Below are 16,549 nucleotides of genomic sequence, written 5' to 3'. Positions count from 1 at the left end.
AAATTTTTATAGGTTGTGATAAACAGATTTCTATGAGTTATGGTCAAAAAGTATTTCTAAGTTTGAAAGATGTAATAAATACAAAACTGCATAGGAGTATCAAAACATGATAAATCATAATCATAATCAAAACATGATAAATCATAATCAGTTATAACTGATTTTAAAGAGAAATTTTCTTAACATACATAAATACTACTGAATATCTAATTAAATAAATTTTCTAACTATCCAGATCTGACTCTTTTCTAGTAACTAGGATACAACTATATCATAGGTCTTCAAAGTATCTTTTGTGCCTCCTCTTTTCATTTTCACAGATGAATTTATACTCTCATTGGTAATACTCCTTAACACAGCTAAGGAGTCTCAATGGTTGCAACAGGAAGGAATGTTTAATTTGAAAATGCCCAGCCCCCTAAACATTTATTACATGAGCAGCCAGAGAAGAATACATTCCCCTCAATCTCCTGCCCCTTTAAGCATGATGGGAATGAAAAATCAAGCAGAGGTCATGGCAAATTTCTATTAATGAAAAATTCACAATATCAATCTCTAAGAGCAGGTCATCTCACTATAAAAATACAAACATGGCTGCAAATCCCAGTCACAGGAACAGTATTAAATTTAAACTCCAAACTGTCAAGGAAAGTCATGTTCTGTTTTGGGGCACTCAGTTGCATTCAACAAATACTTACTGTACCAAGGCAAGCACAGTCCAAGGGTCTGGGGATATAGCACTGAACTTGTCCCAGAACAGGTCTCACCATGCCCCTTCAAGCCTATCTCCCTCATGACTCCCATGGCGCTATAGTATATTTTTTATATTGATTAAAAAGAATATCCTCTGTACCAGTGCAAAACTAAAAACAGTTGGTTTCCAGGAGTTATGTTCTATAAAGTTGCAGTAAACTCTGAAACAGGAGCAATAGACCAATGCTCCTAGAGAAGATAAAGGGTTCAGTTCCTGCAAGCCTCTGGTCACAACATTTTCATCAAACGATTAATATACAACCTTGTTCACAGATGTTCCTGTTTAAAGATGCCTTATTTAATATGCATTATTGAGTCATTAATATTGAACTCACAGCCAACAGCACTAAAACTCATGCCTGAACTAAGCCCATATAACACACATCTTCTCAATAAAGCATATCACACAGGCTTTTTTAAAAAGTTCAGGAACACTACACAGCACTTCCGTACTACATTCGGGGGTCATTTTAAACAGCAAAATCACCCCAAAAAAGAATTAAATAGGCCCCAAAAAGCAAAACAAGAAGGCAGAGCATCACCTTGTTCAGCTTTGGGTGGGAACATGCTTATCGGGTAATTCACATTTTTTTGCCTCTCTGCACATGTGCATGTCATGAATGCCTGAGAAAGCACCAAGAACGCTGATTTGGGAGTTACCAATAAATTTCAGCAAGCAGAGAAATCTGCAAATACAGAATCTGTTAATAATGAGGATCAACCCCAATTGATGAGGGGAATTTTCTCTCTAAATATATTCCCATCTAGTAAGTAAGAAATGACAGAATTCAAAGATCATCATTATGCAACTCACTTGCTGCTAACTTCACAAAAAATAAAAATAAAAAAAAATAAACAACATCTGAGCTTCATGATGGAAGAAAAAAAATTAAAGTGAACCTGATGAAACCTCTACATTTTACAACCAATTTACAGGAAAAACAAGGTGCAACGTTTTTACTTTTCAACCTTAGGATAGCCCATTTATTTTATCTGATGTCCTGAAGGGCAGGGACATTTTATTGAACTCTATCACCCCATCATCTATTATAATACATAATACATAGCAGACGTTTATTAAAAGTTTGCTGAATAAATGAGTGAATGAATGAGTGAACATACAAACTACCTCTCAGAAGTTTAGGAATGTTAATTTATAAGATCATGTCTTTTTCAAGGAAAAAAGGAAAGAAAAAGGTATGGACAGGCAGGCAATTTACAGCTCTAGGAGATACTACAAGTGGAATAACACCTCACGAATCAAAGGTCATTTATACTGTAGTTTCAAATCTCCAAAACGTAGCTATGAACCAGAAGGGAAAAAAATGTACTCAAAGAGGTCACAAAATGCCTATTTTGCTCATTAAACAAAAAAAGCCCCTAAACTATATTTTACTTTAATCTTAAAATGATTCTAGTAAGTTTATTATTAGAAAATCAAACACAGAAGGAACAATTGAAGTGACCAGTAAAAATATGACAGAGAACAAAGACCTTATACACCTCGATAAATTCAGACAATCTATGCATCACAGCACACTTTATAACTGATGTGCAGAATGAGAGCCCTGACTAAGCAAGATCTGAATATGTTTAGAAAACACTGAGAAGAGTACTACCTCATAAAGTTGATCATTTTTAAAAAAATGCTAAAATAAAATATTTTAGTATAAATTCAATCTTCTAATTTATCTAACAGGCCGCGGACTGATAAGGCCAAGTAAATGAGGAAGTACTTCAGAAAAGTCAGTAGCTGCTTCATACACAATTCTTATAATGAAACTCTTTTTAACTACAGTGCTAATTCCCTAAATTTGTAAAAATACATATTTACAAATAACCGTCAAATGTAGGCAAAGGTCACAAAACTATAAGGTTCACTCAAGAGAATCGACATTTGAGGGATGCCTGGGTGGCTCAGTTGGTTAAACGTCTGCCTTCAGCTCAGGTCATAATCCCAGAGTCTTGGGATGGAGTCCCCAACCCGGCTACTTGCTCTGTGGGGAGCCTGCTTCTCCCTCTACTCCTTCCCCCGCTTATGAGCGTGCATGCGCGCTCTCTCTCTACACCAAATAAATAAATAAACCTTTGAAAGGAAAAGAGTATCAACATTTGAGAATTTTACTTAGGAAGCTAATATTGTCAATTCTTATCATAGAAAGAACTTAATATTGTAAATGACAATAAATCATGAATAACCAAGTTGACTTCTACAAGATTCTCGAATGTAACATGCAACAAGTGATAGAAAAGCTTAAACTACCACTTCCCTAGACGAAGTATTTTTCTGCCCAGACCAAACCACGAGCATCCTTCTCCAAAGAAGTGTAGCCAGAAGACAGAGACACAGAACTGAAAGATAGTTTAAGTCCCAATATGGGCACCAGGGTTAAGGCCTAATTTTTCTTTTCTTCTCTTTTTTTTCTTTAAGATTTATTTATTTGAGAAAGAGAGTATGGTGAAGGAGCAGAGAAAAAAAGGAGAGAGAGCCTTAAGCAGACTCCACGCTGAGTGCAGAACCCAACTGATGTGGGGATCAATCTCACAACCCTGAGATCAGGACCTGAACCAAAACCAAGAGTCAGAAGCTTAACGGACTACACCACCCAGGAGCCTCAAGGCCTAGCTTTTTTTTTTTACAGAGAGCAGGGCTGGCTCATCTGAGCCAGAAAGAAAAGCTCCAAAACATCATGAAGACTGCATTCCCTAAAAACTGAAGTTCCCCTAAATCACTATCTATCCCATAGGTCTACAGCAATGAAAATGTCATGTTCAGAACGAGTATTATTGTCATGACGTTTTGGTGCGCAACCAAATTAACAAACTAATTATTAAAAAGTAATTCAATATAGCAAATTTAAATTTCAGCAATTGCTTATTACTAGAACTCCTCGACATCGCTGGTGGGAATGCAAAACGGTATACAGCAGCTTAGGAAAAGAATGGCAATTTCTCAGAAAGTTAAACATACACTTATCTTATGACCAACAATTCTAGTCCTAGGAACTTACCAAGTGAAATGAAAACTTCAATTCACCAAAAAGGAAAAAAAAAAAAAAACTGCACACAAATGTTCGGGGCAGCTTTATTCCTAATTGCCAAAAAATGGAAGCAAATGCTTCAAATGGTGAATGGATAAGCATGCTGAGGTACATCCATATAATGCAATACTGCTCAGCAGCAAAAAGAAATGACTGACACATGCTTCACCATGGATAAATCGCAAATACCCTATGCAAAGGGGAAGGAGCTAGCTTCAAAAGGCTGCATACCACATGGTGCCGCTGATATGCTACTCTGAAAAAGGCAAAATTACAGAAACTGAGAACAGATCAGGGGTTGCTAGGGGCTGGGAATGGGAGAAGGGGTTGACTACAAAGGTGCAGCAGGAGGGAAATATCTGGAGCTAATGGAATTGTTTTGTGCACTGATAGTAGGGCGAATGAACTTTAGTGTGCAAAAAATTAAAAACAGGAAAAAGGAAAAAAACTTAATCTAATATAAAAAAATACCTTGTGACAAAATCATAATTAAGTGAAATGTTCAAAAAATTTAATACTTCCTTTAAATTTTCTGGCTAGCCCATAAATGCATTTAATTTCAACTTCTGCCATTTAAACAAAGAAAACCTTTCTATAAAGTATTTCTCTACTTTCAAGCCTGAGTAACTATGTCAGATGCTTGTGTTTATAAGCATATTTAAAGTAGGGCCAATTTATTTGTTTGAGATCTCTCATACAACTATGATGATCCACACTAAATTGGTTTGGAGTGAGCTCGGTGCCTCAGGAGGCATTTAATCAAGGCTCTTCCATGTTAATTCTCCCTAATAAAAAAGATGAAATGATTAATCCATTCAGTCAACAAACAAGTAATCATGAGAGGCCTATCATGTGCCAAACACAGGAAATGAAATGGCACACAAGACAATCACAATCCCTGACATCACACAGCTTAAACAAACAATAATATAAAGTATGACATGTACAAGAGAATTACAGTACTTTCAGAGCACACAACAAGTGCACATAACCAATTTAAGCTCTAAATCTTCCATTAGTAACTACACAGTAAAATGCCTACTATCTTGGTGAATTCAAAACCACAACTGAAAAAGCATACAGCACAGTGCTCAGCACCCCATCACGCCTCAGGGTTTAGGGAGGGAAAGAAAGTAAAGACCAGGGACACAGAACACTACACCAAGCAAGTACAATAATCTCTCCCCTATAGTAAGGTCCTCTTCAGGGCAATACCAGAATATGCAGATTTATTTGTCACCTTTCCACCCGCAGGGCATTTTTTTCCGATTCAGAATACCATAATTATGAACTTCTCTTGTTGGGAAATACTATTTTAAAGGAGGGGAGGGTGGAGTAATAAAGAAAAGGAGAGGGGGAAAAAAAACAAAACAGAAAAGATGGTCAGGGAAAAAAAGCCAGAATGAAGTATATAGATTTTTGCAGTGAGGTCTTAAAAACAAATTAAGGAAGTTTAAGGACTAAAACAGAGGCATTACAACCACACCCCTGCTTCTTTCTGTTATGAAAAAGGAAGCCAAGATATGTAAAAAGAGGACTGCCTGCAGGTGTTTTGGCATGAAGTTACCATGTGCGGAGGTAAAATTATATAACCCCAAGGACTGAACAGAGTGTGTGATGAATACTCAGCTATGCCAGTTACCCGAAACATTTTCTATCCCGGGCATCCTAATTTAACACAATGCTCCTGGGACCACCCTGGGGCTCACAGGACCGGGGTTAATAGCTCAGTGCCAAAAAAACAGAAAAGCTTTCAACAACTGTTAAGCAAACACAGATTAAAATAAAGTGCCTCTTGGTATGTATGTATTTACAAGAGAAAAAAAGTCCTAGAAATTTACCAGCATCTTATTGAAACTCCATTTCAGAAGAATAAGATGCTGAGTAGTTTCTATGAAGAAACAAGAAGTCGAAGCAAATTAAGGCAGTTTCCACAGCCCCTTTTCCAAAGTTCTTGCAGCCAAGCACGTTTTGGAATCCTGAATTATAGGGGACTTTTGACAGGTGATACAGTGTGTGTGCACCACGTATTTTATAAAAAGGCTGGGATGACACAGAGAAGTCTGGAACAGTACATTACAATCAAACATTTACTATTTCTGCAGTGAAACCAACAAATCCATGAAATAAAGACACAAAAGTTCAACACAAGTTTTATGAAAAAAACCAATTCATGCCAAACATACAAGAAAATATTTTTGGTTTTCAGAGCATTCTGGATGTTAAAATTGTTGATAAGGAATTATGATCCTATAGAACAGAAGCCATCACTCAATCACTAACTGTGTGTGTGAAGTATTACTGGGAGCCTTGTTATCACACGCTGATTTTCTTGTGGAATTTTGGTGAATGGAAAATAATTCTAAAAGTCCTCTCCAGGTTCACACAGAACATGCCCTCTACACTCTCTCCACTCTTAAATTTCTTTACCACAAACTGTCCTTCTAGGGCAGTTTACGAAAGTCTAACCCTTGAAAATGACAGAGGAAGTGCCAAACCCAATTTTGCCACCACGCAAACAATGTTCCTTGAGTGGAATCTAACATACTGAATTCATCATAAAATGGCTAGTTCTCATTGTATCACAAAAGACTGTAACTGGTAAGGGTGTTTGTGACCTAGGAAACTACACCAAATATGGCACAAAAAACGACCCTGATTTGTTATAAATAACAAGATACAGTGACCACAAAACCCTATTATCATAGTGCATTTACATGTATACAATGACTACATAGGATATGGACAACATACTATATACACAATGTACTATAACCGAAGTAAACTATTTCCACTTAGGGGGAAACAGAGATATTCCTCATCAACAGTGGTATAAAAGAGAATAAAGCAGTACGTGTGCAGCTATACTAAACTATTAAGGCCTCTTTCAACCTTATGTTCCAAGAAAAATACAACTCAATGATATTATAAATATGATAAATATATGCTATGACTAATAAACTTTTGATTAGCAACAATTCTTGCCTTCTTATAGTTTAAAGAACTTTAAAGATACAACTGCTTGTATCACTTAAGTTTCTTAAGATTTTCAGGGGCATCTGTGATGATGCTTTAATTTATTCTTGATAAATTTCCCTTTAACAAATATTCCAAATGTTAAAAATCCTCCAATATTGGCACTGTATGTAGCAAAAACTGCTAATAAGCAATGAATATAGTGGCATCACTAAGGATTTTGGGTACAAAACCAGGGAGAGAAGTCACTTCACTAACCTGATCCTCTTGCAAATGTTTCCTATGCATTTCTTGTCTCACTTTTATACCCCTACCCCAATTAAAAAGAGAACTTGAAAGTTAAGACCTAAGAGATGTGTAAAAAGAGAAGGAGAAATCAGTCATTTTCAACCCTGCAACACACCAGGATCACCTACAGAAACCCTAAAATATATCAGTGCCCCAGCCCCACCCCCAAATCCAAATATCAGTTAGCAGGGGTAGAATCCCATTATCCGTCATGTTTTTAAGGCCCCCTAAAAGTGTTAACGTGAAGTCAGGGCTAAGAACCAATGGTACACACAGCCTTCTCCACAAACACTTTTATGTCTAGTCAGTGGTAGTACTCCTAGCCCTACAGCAAGGACTGTAGGGATTATCTTTAAACTACCCCTTTTTGTTCTCACTTACTCCATCAAAGAAAAAAATTTACTAATTTTGAATTGCAATATTTTAAACAAGTGCCTACAGTAAAAGACATTTTGACTTATCTCACATTCTCATTCCCAATCCTCAGGATTTTATTTTTCAATTGGTCTTCATAAAAAACTTCATCAGTAGTTGGTAACTAAAATATGTTATCAACAGCAGAACATACAATAAACATACATATGATACATACTCAGTTACCAACATTTAACAGATTATCAGAAAATACTCAAAGGAGTGATTTTAAAGAGTTGATTACATTTTGATATTTCATTAACTACAAATATTTTCAGAACCTCGAATGTATAAAAGAATATGAGCCACAATATACCCAGACATTCATATGACAGAAAAAAGAACTCAGTAAATAATCTACCATTTTTAAATGAAAAATGACATCACAAGATTCCACATCTTTAAGATGTATACTTTTGTTGATTCACACTGTTTTCAGATCTCTAGAATAAAAGAATATAAAATAATGTCTTATAAAAATATGCACCTACAAACACCAGTTTCTAAAAATGTCACCAACAATGACATGTACTAGTGTCACCTCCTAAACAAGACTAGGTTATGTTTGCACTTCAAATCAGGATTTTATTAAAAGGCCTTGTAGCCATATATTCGCACACCATAAAACTAGAGGAATACCAGGTATGTTCTTTATTCTCTACCTATGACATTACCTACTATATTTGCCAGCCATTTGAAAGTATTCATTGCTAGAAAATAAAATAAGGATTTCACAAAAATAGAAAATAAACATGACACAGACTGGCTGTAAGGGAAAAAAAAATCTTTTCACTTCCCTATTTACCAAAGGAAACTCTGACTACAACTTTGACTCTAATACAGCACCCTCTAATACACTGCCAAGTGTACCACCTGAAATCAAAAACAAACAAGTTTTAAAAATAAGTGACACAATTAATAACTACAAAATATTCAGACATCCATTACTTCTACACAGTACACTTGTATCAAAAGGTATCATATGGCCAATTTCAACTTAAAATTTTAAGGTAAATAATTTTAAAAAGTACAATTCTAAAAGTAAAGACAATTACAAGAAGCCCTGCATTCCAGGCATACTTTATTCAAGGTAATATACAAACAAAACCAGAAGTATGTTAAAATCTAAGTTGGTAAAAAACATCCTACCCCAGGATTCTATTTTTTTCTTCCTCCTTAAAAAAAAACCTTACTATTTCTCCTGATGGTAAATAATAATGATTAATTACAGCGGAAAATCCAAACAATATAGAGAAGTATAAAAAGTGTAAAAATAAAAATCACCCCAAATCTCACTATTTATAAATAACTGTCATTAACATAAATACCCTTGCAGAGGATGGATGGATTTGCTCTGTATATTTACAAGTGCCACAATTACAATGAGAAGAATTACAACAACTGAAATCCTGTGTGTGTGTCTATGTGTGTGTGTGCATATATATATATATACACACATATACATGCATGTATCTCAATATATATGTACAATACACACACACACACGCATTCTTTTACATATACTACAGGCACAGAAATCTAAAGAACTTTTCTTGAATTTAAACATACGTAAATTGTTCCAAGCACTCATTCTGCTTCTGCATTTTCATTTAAGCAGGCCAGTTTTGAGGTTACTTCTGTGTGTGTGTGTGTGTGTGTGTGTGTGTGTGTGTTGCTGTGCTTGAGGAAAGATTAAAAAATCTGTCAGTTTGTTTGCTTTACTTAAAAAGAAAAAGAAAAAAAAAGACCCAGTCTCCAGCTAAAATTTTCCAAAACCTGGAAATATTTATCTGTTCTAACAGCAGTTGGCTGACTGCTTTACAGAACTACCCCCGGTCCCAAGCAAAACTGCAAAGCAGACAAACCTTTTCATGGCTTCCCACCTCTTAGGTCAGAAAGAACACCATACTAGCAATTAAGATAGGAGAGTCTACCCACCAGGTGCGTGACGTGAGCATTTCACTCAACCTTCCCGTGATTCATTTCACTTCAATTCCAAAATTCTGTGATTCTCCCCTAATCTCCCCATTCCCCCACCAACTTTTTTTGCTTCCCTCAAGATACGTAAAAACTGTTCTTTCCTCCTATCTCACTAGGATTCTGTGACTCAAAATAAACCTTTCCTCCAACTGACAAATTCCCATTTCCTCAACTCACTTATTGTCCTCTAAATGTGAAGAAAGAAAGAAATCTGACGAGATCAAAGGCGTGGGCAATTTATGGAAAAGGAGGGAGGTCAGCAACTCTAAAATATTTAAGTAAGTTTACAGGTACAGATTTTTGATTGAAAGTTATAACAGCTTTATGAGTTTCATGGAAAAAAGATATAATCTTACAATTTGAGTAACTGATTTTATTGATGCAAAGTCAGTCAATAAAAAAAACTAACACTGTTTTAAGCTCCTAAAATATTCATACCTGAGCATATTTAAGATAGCAACGTAGAAGCAGCTTTCCAATCTTTCATCCGTTACATCTGTACAACCCTTTAAAGTTCAAAGTGCATTTATATGCATTATTTATTTTCATTCTCAAAACAAGCAGATGCAGTGGTCACTACTGATTGCCCCTCTAACATCCATTTCCCCCATATTCTTCCTTCCCACAATTTTTTAAAATATCCTCCCTCCACAACGTAACTCAGGAAAATGTGACCCCATCCCCAATGGCAGGGGATATATCCTGATTAACAGAAATCAACCATGATAACCCTACTCCCCTTGTCGTGACTGGTTAGGAAATACACATGACCTAATTCTGGTCAATAAAACATGAAAGGAAAAGTATGCTGGTAAGCTTGTGCAAAACATTTCCTGGCCAGTGCATGTCTAGATGTGATCTTGCTACCAGCCTGTAGATGAATCCAACACAAAGAGGAGAGCAGAGCCAAAAAAAATCACAGAAAGGCAGACCAAAGCTCTGAAAAACTAGCCCTACCTCAATACTTCAGTGTTCCATACCAGAAACTACTGCATTTCAGGCATTAAAATGCAGCGACACCAAGATAAATAGCAAAACCTATCCATCTTTCTTTCTCCAACCTGCAGCTCCTTTCCTATAACCTAACAGTTTTCCTTTTCACTTGAGCTGTGCTAGGCAAGACAGGAGGGCAGCTCCTGTAAAAGCTGCTAGACCAGCATGCTTTGCACCAAGCTCAAAAGCCCCTGGTACACACTAAGGGTATGGCATTTCCTTTTCCAAGGGACAATTTCCTTTCCCAATTTACTTCAGCAGTCCCTACTGAGGCTGAGGAGATGCTGGGATTCTAGGAAGGCTCCTCTCTGTATAAAAGCTGAAAGGCAGAATACAAAATCAGATAAAGGACCACAGAGGGAAAATATGTGAAAACCCTAGGCTGATCACCTGACTAGATAATTAAATAATTCACCCTCAGGTATGAATGAATACAGTCAGAAATACCAGAATTTATTCTTTTTTATAAGAGAATGCTATTAAATCAATCTCTAAGACGGTATAAAACAGATGATATTTTAGAAGCAGATACTCTCTTTAATATATTATCAACCAAGAATTCCTAAGTTAGTTTAAAAGGGGCATCATAGGGTGCCTGGGTGGCTACATCAGTTAAGCCTCTGACTCCTGGTTTCAGCTCAGCTCATGATCTCAGGGCTGTGAGATCGAGCCCCACATAGCACTGAGTCTGCCTGAGATTCTCTCTCTCTCTGCAGCACCCCCCCACACTCATGCGCTCTCTCTTGCTCTCCCTCACTCTCAAATAAATTTTAAAATCTTTAAAAATTTTTTAAAAACATGAAATGGGAATCATAGAAAAATCTACATATCTTGAACATTTTATTGCAATGAAAACATAAAAAATGTACACCCCCAAGACAATCTTTCAGTGCAAGGCCAAGGCCTTTTCTTCAATTATGGGTCTACAGATCACAGTTCTATTCTTTCTTGCAAAAACCAGACCTCCTGTGAGTTTAAACATGGATAGATATCCTGCAAAACTTAAAAGCAATCTTATTGCAGATTCTTCTTAGATTTTTAGGGTCCAATGAGGGTTCCCCTCACTGTTTAAAAGTTATCTCACCCACACCTATTTTAACTATAATTATTTTAGCTACTCACCTGTTTTCAAAGGAGCCAGAAGTTCTTATACAAATGACTTTTTGCCTCCATATTTCACTAAATAATGTTTCATTAAATGGTGTAATTACAACATCAAGTACAAGTGCCGTCAACAATTTGTTGTTACCAATAATTCTTTGTAAGTATAAAACAACTAGTGGGATTAAAAATTCAAAAACAAACTGGAGAATAGTCTACTGCCTTTTAATATAGCATGGGCATCAAGCAGTAAATGAATGAAGAGTATCAATCTTTTAAGTGGGTTGAACAGGTGAGTTAAAACAGAGTCTCCTGAAATAGGCTGTTCCCAAGAGTCTTTGCTTATTCTACCCACCAATCAACCTTCTAATAACTCATAAGTATCTTAAGAAAAAGAGTATCATGAGATTTTACTTACTTCCCGTGAAAGCTATAAAAAATGTGGATGTGACTTAGGCATATGTGGATATAACTCAACTATAGACTTTCATTAAATTAACTTATAACTCTGTGATCTATCATTAGTCAAGAAAATGACCAAAGTGTGTGTCCTCTCTACCAAATACATAAACACTTCAAGATCATTCTTAAGAATTATTTCTCATAACAAAGATGATGGGCAGGGAGTGGTAGGAGAGAATATAACCAATCACTTACTATAGTTTAAGAACAAATCACTACACACCTTCCCAAGGTCCCATAATAGGAGGAAACCCTATGGTTTAGGAAACATTTACAGTTTCTAAATCCCAGCTTTCAGAAGGGAGCTAGAAAAAACATGGCTAACAGCAGCCTCTAATGTGTCTGTAAAACTTATCTGTCCTTATATCTCTCTCTCATTCCTTATTTTCTGAATAATGCAAAGCGTCTCCCAAATCACTTCACATTCATGGATAATACACACTTGATTTCTACACACTAAGAATCCTAAATATAGTTCTGACCTATAGATCATCACAAAGGGATACCCTGACGTAGCTTTAGTCACTAGAACCAGACTGTCCATTCCTAAGGAATCTCTACAATTAAAGAACTACAGATGCCCCACAAAACTGCCATTTCCAAAAAAGTACCATCTTGAAGAACCAACACCCAAACATACACTAACAACACCAATCAATACCACTAAGTGCCAACCTCTCAAGAAAACATAAAAAAGGAAGAGGATGGAAGACTAGGGAAAAAACAGATCATCGGTGGTTTAAGACTCTGAAGTCAGGAAAAAAATGATTTAAATAAGCACTCTGTTATATCCTAAAAAGGTTGCTTGAACTCTGGATAACTGTTTCCTACTGTCAAAAGCAAGGGTTATACATCATTTAACAAAAAGAGTTGTCTTGACAGTATCATCTATGGTCCCTCTACAAAGTAGGCACTTAATAAATTTTAACCGTTACTAGTGTTTTAAATGGAAGGTTCATGATAATTTAGTTATATTCAGTTTCACAAATTCAGTTACAATATATATATACTTCTCGGACACCTAGAGGGGAATAGTTAGTAAAATCCAACAAACAATCTTCCCCAAAAGGTGAGTCTACATAGACTTAAACACTGTCATTGTGAGTGTGTGGTATTTTTCTAAGCATTCTTTGATTGGGATAAAGTTTGGAGTTAAATTATTTTAGGGTCATTTACTGTTTAAGATAACTAAAAACCTTACACATATTATCCAGAACAGTGAACATTTCCCATTTTATCATCCCACTGTTATGGTCAATTCTCCCTGTCTGTAGATTCCTTACATTTCACTTTATCCATCATGAATCTCAGCTTCAAATACATTAACAATAATATAACTATCCAATGAACTGTGCTTTGTTTTGTAGTTTAATATTACAGCATTCCCTCAATTTAGTTTGAAATATCCTTTTGGGAAACCCTCTGAAACTTAAACAACCACTTGTTCCCTTCTGAAAAACTCTGAATCAATACACTACACCAGAAAACCAGCCTATTGCCAGTAGCGGACAAAGCAATAAACAGAGAGCTTCCCATTTCTTCTAGAGGCTCATTTTTATAGCCTGAATTCATTTCACATACAACCAATAACCAGATTACCAGACACACCCATATTCAAATTCAAGTACAGAAATATGACAAAGCCAGGTATGGAGTGTTGTACATTATATACGTTTCTGCTTTCCTCCATTAGCATAAATGATAACAAGTTGATTATTCTGTCATAGTTTGTTTCCTTGAACTTACTATCCTTATTTGCCTAACTACTTCCTAGAAGCATAAAATCTGGACATTTGGACCTTTATACCTCAAACTGACTCATTTTTAAATACAAGGCATTCTGACTTCCATGGCCAGATCTCCACCTATTTTCACAGCTTCCTCTCCCACAAAGACCACCTGGCACAGCAGCCTCATGTGCAGCTCAACAGCCCCGTAGTACCCAACCAACATGCCTGTGCCCCAGCGGTTCTCTTCGCCTAGAAAACTACCCCCCCACACACATACATACAGACACACACACGCACCAAGCCTCCATGTTGCCCATTAAAATATCTGAATCCCCAAATGGAGTGTTAACAGCTCTAAAGTCATTCAAAATTCCACAGTCAAAAATTAGTACCTCTCTCTCTCTCCTCTCTCTCTCTCTCTCTCTCTCTCTCTCTCACACACACACACACACACACACACACACCCCATGCTTCCATGCACCTCTAATAAATCCCACAAGTGGCCTGTGTTGCCATTATTTCTGTGCATGTCTGCTTCTCCCTTGAAGACTGCTACTGGGTCTGACTCATCTTCATATTATAACCTCTCTTCTATCCTCACCACAGAGTAAAGGTCCTTTGCACATGGTAAAGGTCCGGGTTGAACAGAACTATTCCTTGATTTTAATTCCAGTCTTTGTATTTGAAGGAATAAATGAATACCATGTGTTGAAGATTTTGTTAAGAGTTAACGCTTTGTAAATCTAACAATGAAAATGTCAATTTTACATAATGCATTAATTTCTGAGTGGATGAATGGCAGAAGAGGTCACTAAGCACAATAAATCATCACTGAAGATTATCATTTTCTAAGATTCTCCCCAAAAAGTCTCATATATATCAACATTAAAATTAACGTTTCTGTCCCCATTCTAAAGAGAAGTACTAATACCAGATGCATATGCAGAAATGCAAGCTCACTGGAAGCCAAAGTGTCTGTACATTCCAGAGAATCTATACCAAAGCCATGCAGTTTATTTGATAATATCTTTCTTTCAATGCCAATAAATACGATTTTCACCTTATGTGCAATGATAAGGGCTAATATATACAAAATATACTTTATCTTAGCTCAGAATACATCCAGAGCAAAGTTTGGAAAGAGTTATGAAATAACACTAAGCAGAACTCTCCACCCCACCCCGAAAAATGTTACTAAGAATGTCACCAACTGTATCTGATTTTTGGTGGAAAATGGTTTCTTAAACTGGCCTCCTATCTTTCTAACCCTAACTCATTCTTATAATTTGTGCTATTTTTCTTCCACTTTTTATTTATAGGGAAAGAAAATGTTCTTCAAAAATACATCCATAGCTTTAGAAATTAAATATTTTTAATTTTAAAAAGTATTCCAACTCAGACGTAGTTCAACATCTTCTACTGTGAGCAAATGTCATTCACTAGTAACTGCACAAGAAATAAATACTGACTTATTTTCCTAACTTATTAAAAATCAGAAGGTTTTTCATTTTCCAATTAAAGTCGACCTTCTAAAACAAAAGGTTAAAAAGGGGTCACTTATTGGCCAGCCTCCGTACTCATTACAACAGTTCAACTAATTCTCACAGTGTAGCAACAGTAGCCATATCACACACACACACACACACACACACACACTCACTCTCTTTCTCTCTCCCACCCATTAACTTTTCCTCCTTCCCTGGGAAAACTGGAATGATCCTAACACAGGCCTAACTACCCCCACCCTACGAGCACACACACATCTCCATCACCACCCCACAGAAAAGAAACGTAGGAGCTGGGGACCAAGAGCACCGACGCTTCGGTGTGTCACTTCCCCTGCATGTGGGATAAACAAACAAACGAGCACCTTAACAGTAGCCAGCACAGAAATTGTGTTACCCCCGACTAATGCCTTGGTTAAGTTTTGAGCTAAGTCAAAAGCTCTATCAAATAGGTAAATCCCTGCCCCCCACCCCCAACAGACACCCCAGCGGGAAGTTTACCCCTGAAATGAAGGCTGGCCCCTGACACCTCCTTCCAGCAGCCCGATGCCTCCCTCCCTCCTGCCCAAACCCCCACTCCGAGGGTAATTGTCTGGACACAATCAAGAGCGCCGGGGCTGCGCTCCCGACCTCAAAACCCCTCCCCGCAGAAGCCCCCGCCTTCTCCCGGCTCGCCCACCTCCCCCGCGTCCCCACTCGCGCCGCACCACTCGGCAACTTCTGCACCCGCCCGGCCCGCCACCCGCGGCCCCCTCCCCGGCCGCCCAGCCCTCGGCGCCCTCCCCCCCGGCCGCGGCCCCTCCCGCCCGTTCTCCCTCCCTCCGCGNGAGGCTGCCGCCGGGCCAGGGCCGGCCGGCCGCGCGCCACCGCGGAGGGGGCTTTACCTCAGAGGCGCGGCCGCGAGCTGCGGGGTCGGTCCCGGGCGCGGGCGGCGCCCCCTGCTCCGTCAGTCAGCGGCGGCGGGGACAGCGGCGGCGGCACATCACACCCGCCGGCAACCGGAGGAGGAAAGCGAGCCACGCAGGGAGGGAGCGAGCGAGGTAGGGGGGGAAGGAACGAGCGAGGGAGGGAACGCAGCTCGGCTCGGACTCGCTCCCTGCACTCCTGCCGGTGCCTCCTACCGCCGCCTCTGGCCGGAGAGTCGCCGCCCGGGCCGCTGCTGTCGCCACCGATGCAGCCGGGAATGAATGCACAGCGGCGCCTCGCTTATCCGGAGGTCAAACATCCTTCTGCCTCGGGCATCCGGATCGGCGCCGGACCCGGAAGTGAACGCATGGAAAAAAAATAAAAAAGGAAAGCGTCTCTC

At 38.2% G+C, this 16,549-nt stretch overlaps 1 protein-coding gene across 10 annotated transcripts in view; it reads right to left on the bottom strand.

Moving 5' to 3' along the window:
* Nucleotides 1–16,255, bottom strand: part of CSNK1G3 (casein kinase 1 gamma 3) — a 105,522-nt gene extending 89,267 nt beyond the window's left edge. For all 10 annotated transcript variants that reach the window (XM_034655935.1, XM_034655938.1, XM_034655937.1 and 7 more), the window contains exon 1: nucleotides 16,128–16,255. The gene's annotated coding sequence lies outside the window, so the exon portion shown is untranslated. The remainder of the gene's footprint in view (nucleotides 1–16,127) is intronic.
* Nucleotides 16,256–16,549: the final 294 nt, after the last annotated feature.

Source organism: Ailuropoda melanoleuca, chromosome 3 (genome assembly GCF_002007445.2).
Source record: "Ailuropoda melanoleuca isolate Jingjing chromosome 3, ASM200744v2, whole genome shotgun sequence".
Lineage (NCBI taxonomy): Eukaryota > Metazoa > Chordata > Mammalia > Carnivora > Ursidae > Ailuropoda > Ailuropoda melanoleuca.
The sequence above is the reverse complement of the archived record's forward strand: the minus strand, read 5'-3'. Positions and strand labels throughout refer to the sequence as shown.